Genomic DNA, 20,837 nt, shown 5'->3' with positions numbered 1-20,837 from the left:
CCCCTGAGGGCGAAATGCACAGCGTAGCCGTTGCTAGGGAACGGCCTTTCCTGTCGTTTTTTGTTTTCTCTGCGTCAATGTGAATAATGATAACTACAGTTCTGCTCGTTCCACTCAAGACAGATGGCGACGGAAAACAATGGTGTAAGGCACCATATTTAAGCTCTGGTTCCCGAAAGTGAGTGTGGGGTGCAACCTCACATCTGACAACTCGTTTTAAACACTCTAAAACCAACGTATTTCCTTCACACAAGAAAAAACACGCTAATTTCGCAGTCAGGCTCTGGAGATATACCTAGAAACGACGGTGGAAGAGATTTTGCGCCCACGCGTCAGATTGGCCGAGCGGTCTAAGGCGCCAGATTTAAGCTCTGGTTCCCTAAGGGGAGCGTGGGTTCGAACCCCACATCTGACAATGCATTTTAAATATTCCAAAACTACCAATTTCGTACATGCGGCAAAACAAGTAAATTACGTGGGAACAGGTTGCACAGATACTACTAGAAACGGCAGTGACTATGGTGCTTGCCTTGCAAGTCTGATTGTCTGGCGGTCAGAAAGAATGGAAAGCTGTTAGGAGATATGGCTTTCAGCCACGAGGCCCGGATTCGATTCCCGGTAGCCGAACATACTTTTGTTTGCTGAGTCTTGGTTATTCTCACGGCATTTACGATATCTTTGTGTTGTGGTTTTTGGGGTCCAAGCATGAGGCGAGCAAACGTGAACGAAAGCAGATATGTGTGTAAATGAGTGTCAAGGCAGTAATAAAGGTGGATTTGACGGTGGATCGGGTATTGGACTGCAGACGTACCACATTGCGTAGCTCTATAGCTGAGTAAGTTAGAGCGTCGTGCTGAGAGCACAAAAGCCACGTATTCGGCCGCACCAAGTGCCATTTCATTTTTCGCCCCTAAAAGACAATGCTTCCTCCAGCGAGACACTGCCAGGTAAATAACAAGCGATCTTCACAAGAAGTAAGGCGTCTACACGTTGCGCGATACTGTCGCCTACGGCCACACCGCGCGTAGTGCAGCGGTTCTCGTCTGTTCACCGGCGTTAGGAATCGTTGGCCGCGGTTAGTACATGGATGCGTGCTCGGCTGGGAACTCGACGTGCTCTTGGCTTCTTTCATTTTGCATTTTTCCTTCGGTTTCGTTGTTGCTTAGCAATAATGATGCGGTCCCGCACGCTGACGCCACTCTTGCCTGTCGGTACACTAAGGGGCGAATCTGTGGCCGCAATAAAATGAAAGGTTCTGTCGTGTGTTTGTCGTTTTTTGGTCTCTCCCAGTCGTTTCTAGCGCCTGCCCTCTACATATATGCCCATTTCCAAGCGTCAGCCGAGCAAAGTCGAGACAAGTCGACACATGGAGACACACGATGCTGAGAAACGAAACCCGCAGACTAGCGCCCTGGCAGCACGGACTGAGACGAGGGGCGAAGGAAAACTATTCGTAACGCGACAGTTCACAGTTTCGAAGATCGCGTTTCGTTACGTGGAACTCCCCCAGAAGAAAAAAGTACCTTTTGTGCGGTGGCCGGGAATCGAACCCGGATCAACTGCTTGGGAAGCAACCATGCTGACCGTTACACCACCACCGCGTTGTGCTGCGTCCCACCCACGCCCTGATGTGTCGGCTACCCTCCTGCCATCAGAGGCCGAAGGCGATGGTGCTGTAGGCGCTCAACGCCAGGGCGGGGGCGGGAACATCTGAACACAGTGTGTAGGTGCTGCTAGGGCGATGTAGCGTAACTAGAAGCAGAACTGACAGCCGTTGAAAAAACTGCCCTTTAATTTACAGCAGGGCGATAAAACAAATATCTAATGTGACGTACTTACTGATGATCCAGAGACGATTCAGCATATGTGTGCCAATCCAGAAGTAGAAAGCGCCAAAGTATCACAATATTAAGTTGGTTAGTTTGATCATCGCCTGGAGCATATCATTAGCTTCCCCTGAGGGCGAAATGCACAGCGTAGCCGTTGCTAGGGAACGGCCTTTCCTGTCGTTTTTTGTTTTCTCTGCGTCAATGTGAATAATGATAACTACAGTTCTGCTCGTTCCACTCAAGACAGATGGCGACGGAAAACAATGGTGTAAGGCACCATATTTAAGCTCTGGTTCCCGAAAGTGAGTGTGGGGTGCAACCTCACATCTGACAACTCGTTTTAAACACTCTAAAACCAACGTATTTCCTTCACACAAGAAAAAACACGCTAATTTCGCAGTCAGGCTCTGGAGATATACCTAGAAACGACGGTGGAAGAGATTTTGCGCCCACGCGTCAGATTGGCCGAGCGGTCTAAGGCGCCAGATTTAAGCTCTGGTTCCCTAAGGGGAGCGTGGGTTCGAACCCCGCATCTGACAATGCATTTTAAATATTCCAAAACTACCAATTTCGTACATGCGGCAAAACAAGTAAATTACGTGGGAACAGGTTGCACAGATACTACTAGAAACGGCAGTGACTATGGTGCTTGCCTTGCAAGTCTGATTGTCTGGCGGTCAGAAAGAATGGAAAGCTGTTAGGAGATATGGCTTTCAGCCACGAGGCCCGGATTCGATTCCCGGTAGCCGAACATACTTTTGTTTGCTGAGTCTTGGTTATTCTCACGGCATTTACGATATCTTTGTGTTGTGGTTTTTGGGGTCCAAGCATGAGGCGAGCAAACGTGAACGAAAGCAGATATGTGTGTAAATGAGTGTCAAGGCAGTAATAAAGGTGGATTTGACGGTGGATCGGGTATTGGACTGCAGACGTACCACATTGCGTAGCTCTATAGCTGAGTAAGTTAGAGCGTCGTGCTGAGAGCACAAAAGCCACGTATTCGGCCGCACCAAGTGCCATTTCATTTTTCGCCCCTAAAAGACAATGCTTCCTCCAGCGAGACACTGCCAGGTAAATAACAAGCGATCTTCACAAGAAGTAAGGCGTCTACACGTTGCGCGATACTGTCGCCTACGGCCACACCGCGCGTAGTGCAGCGGTTCTCGTCTGTTCACCGGCGTTAGGAATCGTTGGCCGCGGTTAGTACATGGATGCGTGCTCGGCTGGGAACTCGACGTGCTCTTGGCTTCTTTCATTTTGCATTTTTCCTTCGGTTTCGTTGTTGCTTAGCAATAATGATGCGGTCCCGCACGCTGACGCCACTCTTGCCTGTCGGTACACTAAGGGGCGAATCTGTGGCCGCAATAAAATGAAAGGTTCTGTCGTGTGTTTGTCGTTTTTTGGTCTCTCCCAGTCGTTTCTAGCGCCTGCCCTCTACATATATGCCCATTTCCAAGCGTCAGCTTTCGCGTCAGCCGAGCAAAGTCGAGACAAGTCGACACATGGAGACACACGATGCTGAGAAACGAAACCCGCAGACTAGCGCCCTGGCAGCACGGACTGAGACGAGGGGCGAAGGAAAACTATTCGTAACGCGACAGTTCACAGTTTCGAAGATCGCGTTTCGTTACGTGGAACTCCCCCAGAAGAAAAAAGTACCTTTTGTGCGGTGGCCGGGAATCGAACCCGGATCAACTGCTTGGGAAGCAACCATGCTGACCGTTACACCACCACCGCGTTGTGCTGCGTCCCACCCACGCCCTGATGTGTCGGCTACCCTCCTGCCATCAGAGGCCGAAGGCGATGGTGCTGTAGGCGCTCAACGCCAGGGCGGGGGCGGGAACATCTGAACACAGTGTGTAGGTGCTGCTAGGGCGATGTAGCGTAACTAGAAGCAGAACTGACAGCCGTTGAAAAAACTGCCCTTTAATTTACAGCAGGGCGATAAAACAAATATCTAATGTGACGTACTTACTGATGATCCAGAGACGATTCAGCATATGTGTGCCAATCCAGAAGTAGAAAGCGCCAAAGTATCACAATATTAAGTTGGTTAGTTTGATCATCGCCTGGAGCATATCATTAGCTTCCCCTGAGGGCGAAATGCACAGCGTAGCCGTTGCTAGGGAACGGCCTTTCCTGTCGTTTTTTGTTTTCTCTGCGTCAATGTGAATAATGATAACTACAGTTCTGCTCGTTCCACTCAAGACAGATGGCGACGGAAAACAATGGTGTAAGGCACCATATTTAAGCTCTGGTTCCCGAAAGTGAGTGTGGGGTGCAACCTCACATCTGACAACTCGTTTTAAACACTCTAAAACCAACGTATTTCCTTCACACAAGAAAAAACACGCTAATTTCGCAGTCAGGCTCTGGAGATATACCTAGAAACGACGGTGGAAGAGATTTTGCGCCCACGCGTCAGATTGGCCGAGCGGTCTAAGGCGCCAGATTTAAGCTCTGGTTCCCTAAGGGGAGCGTGGGTTCGAACCCCGCATCTAACAATGCATTTTAAATATTCCAAAACTACCAATTTCGTACATGCGGCAAAACAAGTAAATTACGTGGGAACAGGTTGCACAGATACTACTAGAAACGGCAGTGACTATGGTGCTTGCCTTGCAAGTCTGATTGTCTGGCGGTCAGAAAGAATGGAAAGCTGTTAGGAGATATGGCTTTCAGCCACGAGGCCCGGATTCGATTCCCGGTAGCCGAACATACTTTTGTTTGCTGAGTCTTGGTTATTCTCACGGCATTTACGATATCTTTGTGTTGTGGTTTTTGGGGTCCAAGCATGAGGCGAGCAAACGTGAACGAAAGCAGATATGTGTGTAAATGAGTGTCAAGGCAGTAATAAAGGTGGATTTGACGGTGGATCGGGTATTGGACTGCAGACGTACCACATTGCGTAGCTCTATAGCTGAGTAAGTTAGAGCGTCGTGCTGAGAGCACAAAAGCCACGTATTCGGCCGCACCAAGTGCCATTTCATTTTTCGCCCCTAAAAGACAATGCTTCCTCCAGCGAGACACTGCCAGGTAAATAACAAGCGATCTTCACAAGAAGTAAGGCGTCTACACGTTGCGCGATACTGTCGCCTACGGCCACACCGCGCGTAGTGCAGCGGTTCTCGTCTGTTCACCGGCGTTAGGAATCGTTGGCCGCGGTTAGTACATGGATGCGTGCTCGGCTGGGAACTCGACGTGCTCTTGGCTTCTTTCATTTTGCATTTTTCCTTCGGTTTCGTTGTTGCTTAGCAATAATGATGCGGTCCCGCACGCTGACGCCACTCTTGCCTGTCGGTACACTAAGGGGCGAATCTGTGGCCGCAATAAAATGAAAGGTTCTGTCGTGTGTTTGTCGTTTTTTGGTCTCTCCCAGTCGTTTCTAGCGCCTGCCCTCTACATATATGCCCATTTCCAAGCGTCAGCCGAGCAAAGTCGAGACAAGTCGACACATGGAGACACACGATGCTGAGAAACGAAACCCGCAGACTAGCGCCCTGGCAGCACGGACTGAGACGAGGGGCGAAGGAAAACTATTCGTAACGCGACAGTTCACAGTTTCGAAGATCGCGTTTCGTTACGTGGAACTCCCCCAGAAGAAAAAAGTACCTTTTGTGCGGTGGCCGGGAATCGAACCCGGATCAACTGCTTGGGAAGCAACCATGCTGACCGTTACACCACCACCGCGTTGTGCTGCGTCCCACCCACGCCCTGATGTGTCGGCTACCCTCCTGCCATCAGAGGCCGAAGGCGATGGTGCTGTAGGCGCTCAACGCCAGGGCGGGGGCGGGAACATCTGAACACAGTGTGTAGGTGCTGCTAGGGCGATGTAGCGTAACTAGAAGCAGAACTGACAGCCGTTGAAAAAACTGCCCTTTAATTTACAGCAGGGCGATAAAACAAATATCTAATGTGACGTACTTACTGATGATCCAGAGACGATTCAGCATATGTGTGCCAATCCAGAAGTAGAAAGCGCCAAAGTATCACAATATTAAGTTGGTTAGTTTGATCATCGCCTGGAGCATATCATTAGCTTCCCCTGAGGGCGAAATGCACAGCGTAGCCGTTGCTAGGGAACGGCCTTTCCTGTCGTTTTTTGTTTTCTCTGCGTCAATGTGAATAATGATAACTACAGTTCTGCTCGTTCCACTCAAGACAGATGGCGACGGAAAACAATGGTGTAAGGCACCATATTTAAGCTCTGGTTCCCGAAAGTGAGTGTGGGGTGCAACCTCACATCTGACAACTCGTTTTAAACACTCTAAAACCAACGTATTTCCTTCACACAAGAAAAAACACGCTAATTTCGCAGTCAGGCTCTGGAGATATACCTAGAAACGACGGTGGAAGAGATTTTGCGCCCACGCGTCAGATTGGCCGAGCGGTCTAAGGCGCCAGATTTAAGCTCTGGTTCCCTAAGGGGAGCGTGGGTTCGAACCCCGCATCTGACAATGCATTTTAAATATTCCAAAACTACCAATTTCGTACATGCGGCAAAACAAGTAAATTACGTGGGAACAGGTTGCACAGATACTACTAGAAACGGCAGTGACTATGGTGCTTGCCTTGCAAGTCTGATTGTCTGGCGGTCAGAAAGAATGGAAAGCTGTTAGGAGATATGGCTTTCAGCCACGAGGCCCGGATTCGATTCCCGGTAGCCGAACATACTTTTGTTTGCTGAGTCTTGGTTATTCTCACGGCATTTACGATATCTTTGTGTTGTGGTTTTTGGGGTCCAAGCATGAGGCGAGCAAACGTGAACGAAAGCAGATATGTGTGTAAATGAGTGTCAAGGCAGTAATAAAGGTGGATTTGACGGTGGATCGGGTATTGGACTGCAGACGTACCACATTGCGTAGCTCTATAGCTGAGTAAGTTAGAGCGTCGTGCTGAGAGCACAAAAGCCACGTATTCGGCCGCACCAAGTGCCATTTCATTTTTCGCCCCTAAAAGACAATGCTTCCTCCAGCGAGACACTGCCAGGTAAATAACAAGCGATCTTCACAAGAAGTAAGGCGTCTACACGTTGCGCGATACTGTCGCCTACGGCCACACCGCGCGTAGTGCAGCGGTTCTCGTCTGTTCACCGGCGTTAGGAATCGTTGGCCGCGGTTAGTACATGGATGCGTGCTCGGCTGGGAACTCGACGTGCTCTTGGCTTCTTTCATTTTGCATTTTTCCTTCGGTTTCGTTGTTGCTTAGCAATAATGATGCGGTCCCGCACGCTGACGCCACTCTTGCCTGTCGGTACACTAAGGGGCGAATCTGTGGCCGCAATAAAATGAAAGGTTCTGTCGTGTGTTTGTCGTTTTTTGGTCTCTCCCAGTCGTTCCTAGCGCCTGCCCTCTACATATATGCCCATTTCCAAGCGTCAGCTTTCGCGTCAGCCGAGCAAAGTCGAGACAAGTCGACACATGGAGACACACGATGCTGAGAAACGGAACCCGCAGACTAGCGCCCTGGCACCACGGACTGAGACGAGGGGCGAAGGAAAACTATTCGTAACGCGACAGTTCACAGTTTCGAAGATCGCGTTTCGTTACGTGGAACTCCCCCAGAAGAAAAAAGTACCTTTTGTGCGGTGGCCGGGAATCGAACCCGGATCAACTGCTTGGGAAGCAACCATGCTGACCGTTACACCACCACCGCGTTGTGCTGCGTCCCACCCACGCCCTGATGTGTCGGCTACCCTCCTGCCATCAGAGGCCGAAGGCGATGGTGCTGTAGGCGCTCAACGCCAGGGCGGGGGCGGGAACATCTGAACACAGTGTGTAGGTGCTGCTAGGGCGATGTAGCGTAACTAGAAGCAGAACTGACAGCCGTTGAAAAAACTGCCCTTTAATTTACAGCAGGGCGATAAAACAAATATCTAATGTGACGTACTTACTGATGATCCAGAGACGATTCAGCATATGTGTGCCAATCCAGAAGTAGAAAGCGCCAAAGTATCACAATATTAAGTTGGTTAGTTTGATCATCGCCTGGAGCATATCATTAGCTTCCCCTGAGGGCGAAATGCACAGCGTAGCCGTTGCTAGGGAACGGCCTTTCCTGTCGTTTTTTGTTTTCTCTGCGTCAATGTGAATAATGATAACTACAGTTCTGCTCGTTCCACTCAAGACAGATGGCGACGGAAAACAATGGTGTAAGGCACCATATTTAAGCTCTGGTTCCCGAAAGTGAGTGTGGGGTGCAACCTCACATCTGACAACTCGTTTTAAACACTCTAAAACCAACGTATTTCCTTCACACAAGAAAAAACACGCTAATTTCGCAGTCAGGCTCTGGAGATATACCTAGAAACGACGGTGGAAGAGATTTTGCGCCCACGCGTCAGATTGGCCGAGCGGTCTAAGGCGCCAGATTTAAGCTCTGGTTCCCTAAGGGGAGCGTGGGTTCGAACCCCACATCTGACAATGCATTTTAAATATTCCAAAACTACCAATTTCGTACATGCGGCAAAACAAGTAAATTACGTGGGAACAGGTTGCACAGATACTACTAGAAACGGCAGTGACTATGGTGCTTGCCTTGCAAGTCTGATTGTCTGGCGGTCAGAAAGAATGGAAAGCTGTTAGGAGATATGGCTTTCAGCCACGAGGCCCGGATTCGATTCCCGGTAGCCGAACATACTTTTGTTTGCTGAGTCTTGGTTATTCTCACGGCATTTACGATATCTTTGTGTTGTGGTTTTTGGGGTCCAAGCATGAGGCGAGCAAACGTGAACGAAAGCAGATATGTGTGTAAATGAGTGTCAAGGCAGTAATAAAGGTGGATTTGACGGTGGATCGGGTATTGGACTGCAGACGTACCACATTGCGTAGCTCTATAGCTGAGTAAGTTAGAGCGTCGTGCTGAGAGCACAAAAGCCACGTATTCGGCCGCACCAAGTGCCATTTCATTTTTCGCCCCTAAAAGACAATGCTTCCTCCAGCGAGACACTGCCAGGTAAATAACAAGCGATCTTCACAAGAAGTAAGGCGTCTACACGTTGCGCGATACTGTCGCCTACGGCCACACCGCGCGTAGTGCAGCGGTTCTCGTCTGTTCACCGGCGTTAGGAATCGTTGGCCGCGGTTAGTACATGGATGCGTGCTCGGCTGGGAACTCGACGTGCTCTTGGCTTCTTTCATTTTGCATTTTTCCTTCGGTTTCGTTGTTGCTTAGCAATAATGATGCGGTCCCGCACGCTGACGCCACTCTTGCCTGTCGGTACACTAAGGGGCGAATCTGTGGCCGCAATAAAATGAAAGGTTCTGTCGTGTGTTTGTCGTTTTTTGGTCTCTCCCAGTCGTTTCTAGCGCCTGCCCTCTACATATATGCCCATTTCCAAGCGTCAGCTTTCGCGTCAGCCGAGCAAAGTCGAGACAAGTCGACACATGGAGACACACGATGCTGAGAAACGAAACCCGCAGACTAGCGCCCTGGCAGCACGGACTGAGACGAGGGGCGAAGGAAAACTATTCGTAACGCGACAGTTCACAGTTTCGAAGATCGCGTTTCGTTACGTGGAGCTCCCCCAGAAGAAAAAAGTACCTTTTGTGCGGTGGCCGGGAATCGAACCCGGATCAACTGCTTGGGAAGCAACCATGCTGACCGTTACACCACCACCGCGTTGTGCTGCGTCCCACCCACGCCCTGATGTGTCGGCTACCCTCCTGCCATCAGAGGCCGAAGGCGATGGTGCTGTAGGCGCTCAACGCCAGGGCGGGGGCGGGAACATCTGAACACAGTGTGTAGGTGCTGCTAGGGCGATGTAGCGTAACTAGAAGCAGAACTGACAGCCGTTGAAAAAACTGCCCTTTAATTTACAGCAGGGCGATAAAACAAATATCTAATGTGACGTACTTACTGATGATCCAGAGACGATTCAGCATATGTGTGCCAATCCAGAAGTAGAAAGCGCCAAAGTATCACAATATTAAGTTGGTTAGTTTGATCATCGCCTGGAGCATATCATTAGCTTCCCCTGAGGGCGAAATGCACAGCGTAGCCGTTGCTAGGGAACGGCCTTTCCTGTCGTTTTTTGTTTTCTCTGCGTCAATGTGAATAATGATAACTACAGTTCTGCTCGTTCCACTCAAGACAGATGGCGACGGAAAACAATGGTGTAAGGCACCATATTTAAGCTCTGGTTCCCGAAAGTGAGTGTGGGGTGCAACCTCACATCTGACAACTCGTTTTAAACACTCTAAAACCAACGTATTTCCTTCACACAAGAAAAAACACGCTAATTTCGCAGTCAGGCTCTGGAGATATACCTAGAAACGACGGTGGAAGAGATTTTGCGCCCACGCGTCAGATTGGCCGAGCGGTCTAAGGCGCCAGATTTAAGCTCTGGTTCCCTAAGGGGAGCGTGGGTTCGAACCCCACATCTGACAATGCATTTTAAATATTCCAAAACTACCAATTTCGTACACGCGGCAAAACAAGTAAATTACGTGGGAACAGGTTGCACAGATACTACTAGAAACGGCAGTGACTATGGTGCTTGCCTTGCAAGTCTGATTGTCTGGCGGTCAGAAAGAATGGAAAGCTGTTAGGAGATATGGCTTTCAGCCACGAGGCCCGGATTCGATTCCCGGTAGCCGAACATACTTTTGTTTGCTGAGTCTTGGTTATTCTCACGGCATTTACGATATCTTTGTGTTGTGGTTTTTGGGGTCCAAGCATGAGGCGAGCAAACGTGAACGAAAGCAGATATGTGTGTAAATGAGTGTCAAGGCAGTAATAAAGGTGGATTTGACGGTGGATCGGGTATTGGACTGCAGACGTACCACATTGCGTAGCTCTATAGCTGAGTAAGTTAGAGCGTCGTGCTGAGAGCACAAAAGCCACGTATTCGGCCGCACCAAGTGCCATTTCATTTTTCGCCCCTAAAAGACAATGCTTCCTCCAGCGAGACACTGCCAGGTAAATAACAAGCGATCTTCACAAGAAGTAAGGCGTCTACACGTTGCGCGATACTGTCGCCTACGGCCACACCGCGCGTAGTGCAGCGGTTCTCGTCTGTTCACCGGCGTTAGGAATCGTTGGCCGCGGTTAGTACATGGATGCGTGCTCGGCTGGGAACTCGACGTGCTCTTGGCTTCTTTCATTTTGCATTTTTCCTTCGGTTTCGTTGTTGCTTAGCAATAATGATGCGGTCCCGCACGCTGACGCCACTCTTGCCTGTCGGTACACTAAGGGGCGAATCTGTGGCCGCAATAAAATGAAAGGTTCTGTCGTGTGTTTGTCGTTTTTTGGTCTCTCCCAGTCGTTTCTAGCGCCTGCCCTCTACATATATGCCCATTTCCAAGCGTCAGCTTTCGCGTCAGCCGAGCAAAGTCGAGACAAGTCGACACATGGAGACACACGATGCTGAGAAACGAAACCCGCAGACTAGCGCCCTGGCAGCACGGACTGAGACGAGGGGCGAAGGAAAACTATTCGTAACGCGACAGTTCACAGTTTCGAAGATCGCGTTTCGTTACGTGGAGCTCCCCCAGAAGAAAAAAGTACCTTTTGTGCGGTGGCCGGGAATCGAACCCGGATCAACTGCTTGGGAAGCAACCATGCTGACCGTTACACCACCACCGCGTTGTGCTGCGTCCCACCCACGCCCTGATGTGTCGGCTACCCTCCTGCCATCAGAGGCCGAAGGCGATGGTGCTGTAGGCGCTCAACGCCAGGGCGGGGGCGGGAACATCTGAACACAGTGTGTAGGTGCTGCTAGGGCGATGTAGCGTAACTAGAAGCAGAACTGACAGCCGTTGAAAAAACTGCCCTTTAATTTACAGCAGGGCGATAAAACAAATATCTAATGTGACGTACTTACTGATGATCCAGAGACGATTCAGCATATGTGTGCCAATCCAGAAGTAGAAAGCGCCAAAGTATCACAATATTAAGTTGGTTAGTTTGATCATCGCCTGGAGCATATCATTAGCTTCCCCTGAGGGCGAAATGCACAGCGTAGCCGTTGCTAGGGAACGGCCTTTCCTGTCGTTTTTTGTTTTCTCTGCGTCAATGTGAATAATGATAACTACAGTTCTGCTCGTTCCACTCAAGACAGATGGCGACGGAAAACAATGGTGTAAGGCACCATATTTAAGCTCTGGTTCCCGAAAGTGAGTGTGGGGTGCAACCTCACATCTGACAACTCGTTTTAAACACTCTAAAACCAACGTATTTCCTTCACACAAGAAAAAACACGCTAATTTCGCAGTCAGGCTCTGGAGATATACCTAGAAACGACGGTGGAAGAGATTTTGCGCCCACGCGTCAGATTGGCCGAGCGGTCTAAGGCGCCAGATTTAAGCTCTGGTTCCCTAAGGGGAGCGTGGGTTCGAACCCCACATCTGACAATGCATTTTAAATATTCCAAAACTACCAATTTCGTACACGCGGCAAAACAAGTAAATTACGTGGGAACAGGTTGCACAGATACTACTAGAAACGGCAGTGACTATGGTGCTTGCCTTGCAAGTCTGATTGTCTGGCGGTCAGAAAGAATGGAAAGCTGTTAGGAGATATGGCTTTCAGCCACGAGGCCCGGATTCGATTCCCGGTAGCCGAACATACTTTTGTTTGCTGAGTCTTGGTTATTCTCACGGCATTTACGATATCTTTGTGTTGTGGTTTTTGGGGTCCAAGCATGAGGCGAGCAAACGTGAACGAAAGCAGATATGTGTGTAAATGAGTGTCAAGGCAGTAATAAAGGTGGATTTGACGGTGGATCGGGTATTGGACTGCAGACGTACCACATTGCGTAGCTCTATAGCTGAGTAAGTTAGAGCGTCGTGCTGAGAGCACAAAAGCCACGTATTCGGCCGCACCAAGTGCCATTTCATTTTTCGCCCCTAAAAGACAATGCTTCCTCCAGCGAGACACTGCCAGGTAAATAACAAGCGATCTTCACAAGAAGTAAGGCGTCTACACGTTGCGCGATACTGTCGCCTACGGCCACACCGCGCGTAGTGCAGCGGTTCTCGTCTGTTCACCGGCGTTAGGAATCGTTGGCCGCGGTTAGTACATGGATGCGTGCTCGGCTGGGAACTCGACGTGCTCTTGGCTTCTTTCATTTTGCATTTTTCCTTCGGTTTCGTTGTTGCTTAGCAATAATGATGCGGTCCCGCACGCTGACGCCACTCTTGCCTGTCGGTACACTAAGGGGCGAATCTGTGGCCGCAATAAAATGAAAGGTTCTGTCGTGTGTTTGTCGTTTTTTGGTCTCTCCCAGTCGTTTCTAGCGCCTGCCCTCTACATATATGCCCATTTCCAAGCGTCAGCTTTCGCGTCAGCCGAGCAAAGTCGAGACAAGTCGACACATGGAGACACACGATGCTGAGAAACGAAACCCGCAGACTAGCGCCCTGGCAGCACGGACTGAGACGAGGGGCGAAGGAAAACTATTCGTAACGCGACAGTTCACAGTTTCGAAGATCGCGTTTCGTTACGTGGAACTCCCCCAGAAGAAAAAAGTACCTTTTGTGCGGTGGCCGGGAATCGAACCCGGATCAACTGCTTGGGAAGCAACCATGCTGACCGTTACACCACCACCGCGTTGTGCTGCGTCCCACCCACGCCCTGATGTGTCGGCTACCCTCCTGCCATCAGAGGCCGAAGGCGATGGTGCTGTAGGCGCTCAACGCCAGGGCGGGGGCGGGAACATCTGAACACAGTGTGTAGGTGCTGCTAGGGCGATGTAGCGTAACTAGAAGCAGAACTGACAGCCGTTGAAAAAACTGCCCTTTAATTTACAGCAGGGCGATAAAACAAATATCTAATGTGACGTACTTACTGATGATCCAGAGACGATTCAGCATATGTGTGCCAATCCAGAAGTAGAAAGCGCCAAAGTATCACAATATTAAGTTGGTTAGTTTGATCATCGCCTGGAGCATATCATTAGCTTCCCCTGAGGGCGAAATGCACAGCGTAGCCGTTGCTAGGGAACGGCCTTTCCTGTCGTTTTTTGTTTTCTCTGCGTCAATGTGAATAATGATAACTACAGTTCTGCTCGTTCCACTCAAGACAGATGGCGACGGAAAACAATGGTGTAAGGCACCATATTTAAGCTCTGGTTCCCGAAAGTGAGTGTGGGGTGCAACCTCACATCTGACAACTCGTTTTAAACACTCTAAAACCAACGTATTTCCTTCACACAAGAAAAAACACGCTAATTTCGCAGTCAGGCTCTGGAGATATACCTAGAAACGACGGTGGAAGAGATTTTGCGCCCACGCGTCAGATTGGCCGAGCGGTCTAAGGCGCCAGATTTAAGCTCTGGTTCCCTAAGGGGAGCGTGGGTTCGAACCCCACATCTGACAATGCATTTTAAATATTCCAAAACTACCAATTTCGTACATGCGGCAAAACAAGTAAATTACGTGGGAACAGGTTGCACAGATACTACTAGAAACGGCAGTGACTATGGTGCTTGCCTTGCAAGTCTGATTGTCTGGCGGTCAGAAAGAATGGAAAGCTGTTAGGAGATATGGCTTTCAGCCACGAGGCCCGGATTCGATTCCCGGTAGCCGAACATACTTTTGTTTGCTGAGTCTTGGTTATTCTCACGGCATTTACGATATCTTTGTGTTGTGGTTTTTGGGGTCCAAGCATGAGGCGAGCAAACGTGAACGAAAGCAGATATGTGTGTAAATGAGTGTCAAGGCAGTAATAAAGGTGGATTTGACGGTGGATCGGGTATTGGACTGCAGACGTACCACATTGCGTAGCTCTATAGCTGAGTAAGTTAGAGCGTCGTGCTGAGAGCACAAAAGCCACGTATTCGGCCGCACCAAGTGCCATTTCATTTTTCGCCCCTAAAAGACAATGCTTCCTCCAGCGAGACACTGCCAGGTAAATAACAAGCGATCTTCACAAGAAGTAAGGCGTCTACACGTTGCGCGATACTGTCGCCTACGGCCACACCGCGCGTAGTGCAGCGGTTCTCGTCTGTTCACCGGCGTTAGGAATCGTTGGCCGCGGTTAGTACATGGATGCGTGCTCGGCTGGGAACTCGACGTGCTCTTGGCTTCTTTCATTTTGCATTTTTCCTTCGGTTTCGTTGTTGCTTAGCAATAATGATGCGGTCCCGCACGCTGACGCCACTCTTGCCTGTCGGTACACTAAGGGGCGAATCTGTGGCCGCAATAAAATGAAAGGTTCTGTCGTGTGTTTGTCGTTTTTTGGTCTCTCCCAGTCGTTTCTAGCGCCTGCCCTCTACATATATGCCCATTTCCAAGCGTCAGCTTTCGCGTCAGCCGAGCAAAGTCGAGACAAGTCGACACATGGAGACACACGATGCTGAGAAACGAAACCCGCAGACTAGCGCCCTGGCAGCACGGACTGAGACGAGGGGCGAAGGAAAACTATTCGTAACGCGACAGTTCACAGTTTCGAAGATCGCGTTTCGTTACGTGGAACTCCCCCAGAAGAAAAAAGTACCTTTTGTGCGGTGGCCGGGAATCGAACCCGGATCAACTGCTTGGGAAGCAACCATGCTGACCGTTACACCACCACCGCGTTGTGCTGCGTCCCACCCACGCCCTGATGTGTCGGCTACCCTCCTGCCATCAGAGGCCGAAGGCGATGGTGCTGTAGGCGCTCAACGCCAGGGCGGGGGCGGGAACATCTGAACACAGTGTGTAGGTGCTGCTAGGGCGATGTAGCGTAACTAGAAGCAGAACTGACAGCCGTTGAAAAAACTGCCCTTTAATTTACAGCAGGGCGATAAAACAAATATCTAATGTGACGTACTTACTGATGATCCAGAGACGATTCAGCATATGTGTGCCAATCCAGAAGTAGAAAGCGCCAAAGTATCACAATATTAAGTTGGTTAGTTTGATCATCGCCTGGAGCATATCATTAGCTTCCCCTGAGGGCGAAATGCACAGCGTAGCCGTTGCTAGGGAACGGCCTTTCCTGTCGTTTTTTGTTTTCTCTGCGTCAATGTGAATAATGATAACTACAGTTCTGCTCGTTCCACTCAAGACAGATGGCGACGGAAAACAATGGTGTAAGGCACCATATTTAGGCTCTGGTTCCCGAAAGTGAGTGTGGGGTGCAACCTCACATCTGACAACTCGTTTTAAACACTCTAAAACCAACGTATTTCCTTCACACAAGAAAAAACACGCTAATTTCGCAGTCAGGCTCTGGAGATATACCTAGAAACGACGGTGGAAGAGATTTTGCGCCCACGCGTCAGATTGGCCGAGCGGTCTAAGGCGCCAGATTTAAGCTCTGGTTCCCTAAGGGGAGCGTGGGTTCGAACCCCGCATCTGACAATGCATTTTAAATATTCCAAAACTACCAATTTCGTACATGTGGCAAAACAAGTAAATTACGTGGGAACAGGTTGCACAGATACTACTAGAAACGGCAGTGACTATGGTGCTTGCCTTGCAAGTCTGATTGTCTGGCGGTCAGAAAGAATGGAAAGCTGTTAGGAGATATGGCTTTCAGCCACGAGGCCCGGATTCGATTCCCGGTAGCCGAACATACTTTTGTTTGCTGAGTCTTGGTTATTCTCACGGCATTTACGATATCTTTGTGTTGTGGTTTTTGGGGTCCAAGCATGAGGCGAGCAAACGTGAACGAAAGCAGATATGTGTGTAAATGAGTGTCAAGGCAGTAATAAAGGTGGATTTGACGGTGGATCGGGTATTGGACTGCAGACGTACCACATTGCGTAGCTCTATAGCTGAGTAAGTTAGAGCGTCGTGCTGAGAGCACAAAAGCCACGTATTCGGCCGCACCAAGTGCCATTTCATTTTTCGCCCCTAAAAGACAATGCTTCCTCCAGCGAGACACTGCCAGGTAAATAACAAGCGATCTTCACAAGAAGTAAGGCGTCTACACGTTGCGCGATACTGTCGCCTACGGCCACACCGCGCGTAGTGCAGCGGTTCTCGTCTGTTCACCGGCGTTAGGAATCGTTGGCCGCGGTTAGTACATGGATGCGTGCTCGGCTGGGAACTCGACGTGCTCTTGGCTTCTTTCATTTTGCATTTTTCCTTCGGTTTCGTTGTTGCTTAGCAATAATGATGCGGTCCCGCACGCTGACGCCACTCTTGCCTGTCGGTACACTAAGGGGCGAATCTGTGGCCGCAATAAAATGAAAGGTTCTGTCGTGTGTTTGTCGTTTTTTGGTCTCTCCCAGTCGTTTCTAGCGCCTGCCCTCTACATATATGCCCATTTCCAAGCGTCAGCTTTCGCGTCAGCCGAGCAAAGTCGAGACAAGTCGACACATGGAGACACACGATGCTGAGAAACGAAACCCGCAGACTAGCGCCCTGGCAGCACGGACTGAGACGAGGGGCGAAGGAAAACTATTCGTAACGCGACAGTTCACAGTTTCGAAGATCGCGTTTCGTTACGTGGAACTCCCCCAGAAGAAAAAAGTACCTTTTGTGCGGTGGCCGGGAATCGAACCCGGATCAACTGCTTGGGAAGCAACCATGCTGACCGTTACACCACCACCGCGTTGTGCTGCGTCCCACCCACGCCCTGATGTGTCGGCTACCCTCCTGCCATCAGAGGCCGAAGGCGATGGTGCTGTAGGCGCTCAACGCCAGGGCGGGGGCGGGAACATCTGAACACAGTGTGTAGGTGCTGCTAGGGCGATGTAGCGTAACTAGAAGCAGAACTGACAGCCGTTGAAAAAACTGCCCTTTAATTTACAGCAGGGCGATAAAACAAATATCTAATGTGACGTACTTACTGATGATCCAGAGACGATTCAGCATATGTGTGCCAATCCAGAAGTAGAAAGCGCCAAAGTATCACAATATTAAGTTGGTTAGTTTGATCATCGCCTGGAGCATATCATTAGCTTCCCCTGAGGGCGAAATGCACAGCGTAGCCGTTGCTAGGGAACGGCCTTTCCTGTCGTTTTTTGTTTTCTCTGCGTCAATGTGAATAATGATAACTACAGTTCTGCTCGTTCCACTCAAGACAGATGGCGACGGAAAACAATGGTGTAAGGCACCATATTTAGGCTCTGGTTCCCGAAAGTGAGTGTGGGGTGCAACCTCACATCTGACAACTCGTTTTAAACACTCTAAAACCAACGTATTTCCTTCACACAAGAAAAAACACGCTAATTTCGCAGTCAGGCTCTGGAGATATACCTAGAAACGACGGTGGAAGAGATTTTGCGCCCACGCGTCAGATTGGCCGAGCGGTCTAAGGCGCCAGATTTAAGCTCTGGTTCCCTAAGGGGAGCGTGGGTTCGAACCCCGCATCTGACAATGCATTTTAAATATTCCAAAACTACCAATTTCGTACATGTGGCAAAACAAGTAAATTACGTGGGAACAGGTTGCACAGATACTACTAGAAACGGCAGTGACTATGGTGCTTGCCTTGCAAGTCTGATTGTCTGGCGGTCAGAAAGAATGGAAAGCTGTTAGGAGATATGGCTTTCAGCCACGAGGCCCGGATTCGATTCCCGGTAGCCGAACATACTTTTGTTTGCTGAGTCTTGGTTATTCTCACGGCATTTACGATATCTTTGTGTTGTGGTTTTTGGGGTCCAAGCATGAGGCGAGCAAACGTGAACGAAAGCAGATATGTGTGTAAATGAGTGTCAAGGCAGTAATAAAGGTGGATTTGACGGTGGATCGGGTATTGGACTGCAGACGTACCACATTGCGTAGCTCTATAGCTGAGTAAGTTAGAGCGTCGTGCTGAGAGCACAAAAGCCACGTATTCGGCCGCACCAAGTGCCATTTCATTTTTCGCCCCTAAAAGACAATGCTTCCTCCAGCGAGACACTGCCAGGTAAATAACAAGCGATCTTCACAAGAAGTAAGGCGTCTACACGTTGCGCGATACTGTCGCCTACGGCCACACCGCGCGTAGTGCAGCGGTTCTCGTCTGTTCACCGGCGTTAGGAATCGTTGGCCGCGGTTAGTACATGGATGCGTGCTCGGCTGGGAACTCGACGTGCTCTTGGCTTCTTTCATTTTGCATTTTTCCTTCGGTTTCGTTGTTGCTTAGCAATAATGATGCGGTCCCGCACGCTGACGCCACTCTTGCCTGTCGGTACACTAAGGGGCGAATCTGTGGCCGCAATAAAATGAAAGGTTCTGTCGTGTGTTTGTCGTTTTTTGGTCTCTCCCAGTCGTTTCTAGCGCCTGCCCTCTACATATATGCCCATTTCCAAGCGTCAGCTTTCGCGTCAGCCGAGCAAAGTCGAGACAAGTCGACACATGGAGACACACGATGCTGAGAAACGAAACCCGCAGACTAGCGCCCTGGCAGCACGGACTGAGACGAGGGGCGAAGGAAAACTATTCGTAACGCGACAGTTCACAGTTTCGAAGATCGCGTTTCGTTACGTGGAACTCCCCCAGAAGAAAAGAGTACCTTTTGTGCGGTGGCCGGGAATCGAACCCGGATCAACTGCTTGGGAAGCAACCATGCTGACCGTTACACCACCACCGCGTTGTGCTGCGTCCCACCCACGCCCTGATGTGTCGGCTACCCTCCTGCCATCAGAGGCCGAAGGCGATGGTGCTGTAGGCGCTCAACGCCAGGGCGGGGGCGGGAACATCTGAACACAGTGTGTAGGTGCTGCTAGGGCGATGTAGCGTAACTAGAAGCAGAACTGACAGCCGTTGAAAAAACTGCCCTTTAATTTACAGCAGGGCGATAAAACAAATATCTAATGTGACGTACTTACTGATGATCCAGAGACGATTCAGCATATGTGTGCCAATCCAGAAGTAGAAAGCGCCAAAGTATCACAATATTAAGTTGGTTAGTTTGATCATCGCCTGGAGCATATCATTAGCTTCCCCTGAGGGCGAAATGCACAGCGTAGCCGTTGCTAGGGAACGGCCTTTCCTGTCGTTTTTTGTTTTCTCTGCGTCAATGTGAATAATGATAACTACAGTTCTGCTCGTTCCACTCAAGACAGATGGCGACGGAAAACAATGGTGTAAGGCACCATATTTAAGCTCTGGTTCCCGAAAGTGAGTGTGGGGTGCAACCTCACATCTGACAACTCGTTTTAAACACTCTAAAACCAACGTATTTCCTTCACACAAGAAAAAACACGCTAATTTCGCAGTCAGGCTCTGGAGATATACCTAGAAACGACGGTGGAAGAGATTTTGCGCCCACGCGTCAGATTGGCCGAGCGGTCTAAGGCGCCAGATTTAAGCTCTGGTTCCCTAAGGGGAGCGTGGGTTCGAACCCCACATCTGACAATGCATTTTAAATATTCCAAAACTACCAATTTCGTACATGCGGCAAAACAAGTAAATTACGTGGGAACAGGTTGCACAGATACTACTAGAAACGGCAGTGACTATGGTGCTTGCCTTGCAAGTCTGATTGTCTGGCGGTCAGAAAGAATGGAAAGCTGTTAGGAGATATGGCTTTCAGCCACGAGGCCCGGATTCGATTCCCGGTAGCCGAACATACTTTTGTTTGCTGAGTCTTGGTTATTCTCACGGCATTTACGATATCTTTGTGTTGTGGTTTTTGGGGTCCAAGCATGAGGCGAGCAAACGTGAACGAAAGCAGATATGTGTGTAAATGAGTGTCAAGGCAGTAATAAAGGTGGATTTGACGGTGGATCGGGTATTGGACTGCAGACGTACCACATTGCGTAGCTCTATAGCTGAGTAAGTTAGAGCGTCGTGCTGAGAGCACAAAAGCCACGTATTCGGCCGCACCAAGTGCCATTTCATTTTTCGCCCCTAAATGACAATGCTTCCTCCAGCGAGACACTGCCAGGTAAATAACAAGCGATCTTCACAAGAAGTAAGGCGTCTACACGTTGCGCGATACTGTCGCCTACGGCCACACCGCGCGTAGTGCAGCGGTTCTCGTCTGTTCACCGGCGTTAGGAATCGTTGGCCGCGGTTAGTACATGGATGCGTGCTCGGCTGGGAACTCGACGTGCTCTTGGCTTCTTTCATTTTGCATTTTTCCTTCGGTTTCGTTGTTGCTTAGCAATAATGATGCGGTCCCGCACGCTGACGCCACTCTTGCCTGTCG

The 20,837-nt window shown here is 49.8% G+C and overlaps 21 non-coding genes across 21 annotated transcripts; 11 read left to right on the top strand and 10 right to left on the bottom strand.

The window, feature by feature from the left end:
- Positions 1-331: 331 nt before the first annotated feature.
- Trnal-uaa lies at positions 332-415 on the top strand. Its single transcript has one exon. It is a non-coding gene; the product is annotated as a tRNA-Leu (tRNA).
- A 1,114-nt stretch (positions 416-1,529) lies between these two features.
- Trnag-ccc lies at positions 1,530-1,601 on the bottom strand. Its single transcript has one exon. It is a non-coding gene; the product is annotated as a tRNA-Gly (tRNA).
- A 683-nt stretch (positions 1,602-2,284) lies between these two features.
- Trnal-uaa lies at positions 2,285-2,368 on the top strand. Its single transcript has one exon. It is a non-coding gene; the product is annotated as a tRNA-Leu (tRNA).
- A 1,126-nt stretch (positions 2,369-3,494) lies between these two features.
- Positions 3,495-3,566, bottom strand: Trnag-ccc. Its single transcript has one exon. It is a non-coding gene; the product is annotated as a tRNA-Gly (tRNA).
- A 683-nt stretch (positions 3,567-4,249) lies between these two features.
- Positions 4,250-4,333, top strand: Trnal-uaa. The gene has a single exon. It is a non-coding gene; the product is annotated as a tRNA-Leu (tRNA).
- Positions 4,334-5,447: 1,114 nt separating this feature from the next.
- Positions 5,448-5,519, bottom strand: Trnag-ccc. The gene has a single exon. It is a non-coding gene; the product is annotated as a tRNA-Gly (tRNA).
- Positions 5,520-6,202: 683 nt separating this feature from the next.
- Positions 6,203-6,286, top strand: Trnal-uaa. The gene has a single exon. It is a non-coding gene; the product is annotated as a tRNA-Leu (tRNA).
- A 1,126-nt stretch (positions 6,287-7,412) lies between these two features.
- On the bottom strand, positions 7,413-7,484 carry Trnag-ccc. The gene has a single exon. It is a non-coding gene; the product is annotated as a tRNA-Gly (tRNA).
- Positions 7,485-8,167: 683 nt separating this feature from the next.
- Positions 8,168-8,251, top strand: Trnal-uaa. Its single transcript has one exon. It is a non-coding gene; the product is annotated as a tRNA-Leu (tRNA).
- Positions 8,252-9,377: 1,126 nt separating this feature from the next.
- Trnag-ccc lies at positions 9,378-9,449 on the bottom strand. The gene has a single exon. It is a non-coding gene; the product is annotated as a tRNA-Gly (tRNA).
- Positions 9,450-10,132: 683 nt separating this feature from the next.
- Positions 10,133-10,216, top strand: Trnal-uaa. Its single transcript has one exon. It is a non-coding gene; the product is annotated as a tRNA-Leu (tRNA).
- A 1,126-nt stretch (positions 10,217-11,342) lies between these two features.
- On the bottom strand, positions 11,343-11,414 carry Trnag-ccc. The gene has a single exon. It is a non-coding gene; the product is annotated as a tRNA-Gly (tRNA).
- Positions 11,415-12,097: 683 nt separating this feature from the next.
- On the top strand, positions 12,098-12,181 carry Trnal-uaa. Its single transcript has one exon. It is a non-coding gene; the product is annotated as a tRNA-Leu (tRNA).
- Positions 12,182-13,307: 1,126 nt separating this feature from the next.
- On the bottom strand, positions 13,308-13,379 carry Trnag-ccc. The gene has a single exon. It is a non-coding gene; the product is annotated as a tRNA-Gly (tRNA).
- Positions 13,380-14,062: 683 nt separating this feature from the next.
- Trnal-uaa lies at positions 14,063-14,146 on the top strand. The gene has a single exon. It is a non-coding gene; the product is annotated as a tRNA-Leu (tRNA).
- A 1,126-nt stretch (positions 14,147-15,272) lies between these two features.
- On the bottom strand, positions 15,273-15,344 carry Trnag-ccc. The gene has a single exon. It is a non-coding gene; the product is annotated as a tRNA-Gly (tRNA).
- Positions 15,345-16,027: 683 nt separating this feature from the next.
- On the top strand, positions 16,028-16,111 carry Trnal-uaa. The gene has a single exon. It is a non-coding gene; the product is annotated as a tRNA-Leu (tRNA).
- Positions 16,112-17,237: 1,126 nt separating this feature from the next.
- Positions 17,238-17,309, bottom strand: Trnag-ccc. The gene has a single exon. It is a non-coding gene; the product is annotated as a tRNA-Gly (tRNA).
- Positions 17,310-17,992: 683 nt separating this feature from the next.
- Trnal-uaa lies at positions 17,993-18,076 on the top strand. Its single transcript has one exon. It is a non-coding gene; the product is annotated as a tRNA-Leu (tRNA).
- Positions 18,077-19,202: 1,126 nt separating this feature from the next.
- On the bottom strand, positions 19,203-19,274 carry Trnag-ccc. Its single transcript has one exon. It is a non-coding gene; the product is annotated as a tRNA-Gly (tRNA).
- Positions 19,275-19,957: 683 nt separating this feature from the next.
- Trnal-uaa lies at positions 19,958-20,041 on the top strand. The gene has a single exon. It is a non-coding gene; the product is annotated as a tRNA-Leu (tRNA).
- The last annotated feature ends 796 nt before the right edge of the window (positions 20,042-20,837 follow it).

The sequence above is a fragment of the Schistocerca americana genome, unplaced genomic scaffold, assembly GCF_021461395.2.
Source record: "Schistocerca americana isolate TAMUIC-IGC-003095 unplaced genomic scaffold, iqSchAmer2.1 HiC_scaffold_182, whole genome shotgun sequence".
Classification (NCBI taxonomy): domain Eukaryota; kingdom Metazoa; phylum Arthropoda; class Insecta; order Orthoptera; family Acrididae; genus Schistocerca; species Schistocerca americana.
The sequence above is the reverse complement of the archived record's forward strand: the minus strand, read 5'-3'. Positions and strand labels throughout refer to the sequence as shown.